This window comes from Anastrepha obliqua, unplaced genomic scaffold, assembly GCF_027943255.1.
Source record: "Anastrepha obliqua isolate idAnaObli1 unplaced genomic scaffold, idAnaObli1_1.0 ptg000059l, whole genome shotgun sequence".
Lineage (NCBI taxonomy): Eukaryota > Metazoa > Arthropoda > Insecta > Diptera > Tephritidae > Anastrepha > Anastrepha obliqua.
In genome coordinates this window covers 130,001-132,500 of record NW_026562198.1, presented here as the reverse complement: position 1 = coordinate 132,500, position 2,500 = coordinate 130,001, and the positions used below count along the sequence as shown (strand labels likewise).

The 2,500-nt window shown below is 31.2% G+C and overlaps 1 non-coding gene and 1 pseudogene across 1 annotated transcript in view; both read right to left on the bottom strand.

The window, feature by feature from the left end:
• Positions 1 to 1,783, bottom strand: part of LOC129251635 (large subunit ribosomal RNA) — a 3,986-nt gene extending 2,203 nt beyond the window's left edge. The window contains exon 1 of the ribosomal RNA XR_008583046.1: positions 1 to 1,783. This exon is cut by the window's left edge and continues 2,203 nt beyond it. This is a non-coding gene — a ribosomal RNA (large subunit ribosomal RNA).
• A 442-nt stretch (positions 1,784 to 2,225) lies between these two features.
• On the bottom strand, positions 2,226 to 2,406 carry LOC129251618 (5.8S ribosomal RNA; annotated as a pseudogene).
• Positions 2,407 to 2,500: the final 94 nt, after the last annotated feature.

Below are 2,500 nucleotides of genomic sequence, written 5' to 3'. Positions count from 1 at the left end.
TAACTCGTGATCAACCACTGTTCACACGAAACCCTTCTCCACTTCAGTCCTCCAAGGTCTCATTCGATTATTTGCTACTACCACCAAGATCTGTACCAATAGCGGCTCCATGCAGGCTTACGCCAAACACTTCTAAGCACACTATTGTACCCTCCTACTCACTAAAGTTTCAAAATTTATAAATCAATCGAAATTGTTTTATAAATCATCTACTTTAGCGGTAATGTATAGGTATACAACTTAAGCGCCATCCATTTTAAGGGCTAGTTGCTTCGGCAGGTGAGTTGTTACACACTCCTTAGCGGATTACGACTTCCATGTCCACCGTCCTGCTGTTTTAAGCAACCAACGCCTTTCATGGTATCTGCATGAGTTGTTAATTTAGGCACCGTAACATTACGTTTGGTTCATCCCACAGCGCCAGTTCTGCTTACCAAAAGTGGCCCACTGGGCACATTATATCATAACCTCAACCTTCATATCAAGAAAGGTGAGGTTCTTACCCATTTAAAGTTTGAGAATAGGTTAAAATCGTTTCGACCCTAAGGCCTCTAATCATTCGCTTTACCAGATAAGATTATTTTATATAATTTTTAAATGCACCAGCTATCCTGAGGGAAACTTCGGAGGGAACCAGCTACTAGATGGTTCGATTGGTCTTTCGCCCCTATACTCAATTCTGACAATCGATTTGCACGTCAGAACTGTTTCGGTCTTCCATCAGGGTTTCCCCTGACTTCAACCTGATCAAGTATAGTTCACCATCTTTCGGGTCACAGCATATATGCTCAAGGTACGCTCCAGTTAGAGGTATAAATAATAATAAATTATCATTATACATAACTATATGGAACGCCCCGGGATTGAATTAATTGACTATTTATTAAAAAATAGACTAAAAATTAATCCCATTATATTTAAGTTAAGTTAATTATGCCATTAAGTTTAATATAACTCAATGACTTGCACATATGTTAGACTCCTTGGTCCGTGTTTCAAGACGGGTCCCGAAGGTATCCTGAATCTTTCGCATTGTTAATCATATAAATGCATACAAATAAATATTAATATCATAGATATTAAATTTTTTGTAAAATTCAAAAAATGAATTTTAGCATTATATATAATAAAATCTATCAACACTTTATCAAATCATTAGTATTTATTTTATGTTAATATGCTTAAAAAGCAAATTAATTTAAATAAACTTAATATCACCAATGATCTTTTGATAAATACTTTATTATGTTAATAGATTACAATGTCCTTATATGAAAAAAATGCACATTATTTTTTTAATTATTTAATGATGAATTTTTCATAATGGATATTCAGGTTCATCGGGCTTAACCTCTAAGCAGTTTCACGTACTATTTAACTCTCTATTCAGAGTTCTTTTCAACTTTCCCTCACGGTACTTGTTTACTATCGGTCTCATGGTTATATTTAGTTTTAGATGGAGTTTACCACCCACTTAGTGCTGCACTATCAAGCAACACGACTCTTTGGAAATATCTTTCTAGTAATCATTAACGTTATACGGGCCTGGCACCCTCTATGGGTAAATGGCCTCATTTAAGAAGGACTTAAATCGTTAATTTCTCATACTAGATATTAAGATATTCCATACACTGCATCTCACATTTGACATATAGACAAAGTGACTTAGTGCTGAACTATTTTCTTTTCGCTCGCCGCTACTAAGAAAATCCTTGTTAGTTTCTTTTCCTCCCCTCATTAATATGCTTAAATTCAGGGGGTAATCCCATATGAGTTGAGGTTGTTTTAATATTCTTTTTTTATCTTCTCACAATTTAATAAAAAAATTATATCATCTTTTCATCTCTATTTTTCTTTTCTCCTTTTATATATTGTAAATATATAAAAATAATAATAATGTAAAATGAGGCAATCCTAGAATAAAAAATTTAATTTTTATGCTAGACATTCCTCCTTTTAATTACATATATAAATTATTATTTTATATATATATATAAATAATATGAAAATTTTTTGTAAAGAATACTTAGATTCAATATTTTCATCATTTCATTTTATTTGAGAGGATTTTTTTTTTAAAGAATATATAATAAATAAAATTCATTATATATCTTTATTTTTTTTGCTATTAATATTATGAATTATTTAAAATCCAATAATATACACATTTGCTTAAATTCAATTATTTTTATAAAAGAATAAGCAACTTATTTAGCATAGTCTTACAACCCTCAACCATATGTAGTCCAAGCAGTACTTTAAAATTGAATTTAATGTACATAACAGCATGGACTGCGATATGCGTTCAAAATGTCGATGTTCATGTGTCCTGCAGTTCACACGATGACGCACAGTTTGCTGCGTTCTTCATCGACCCATGAGCCAAGTGATCCACCGCTTAGAGTATTTTTTTATTTATTTTTATTTATAACAAATGTCAATTTTTTTTTGCATATATTAATTGAAAGAGTAAAATTAAATAATATTAATAATATATAAA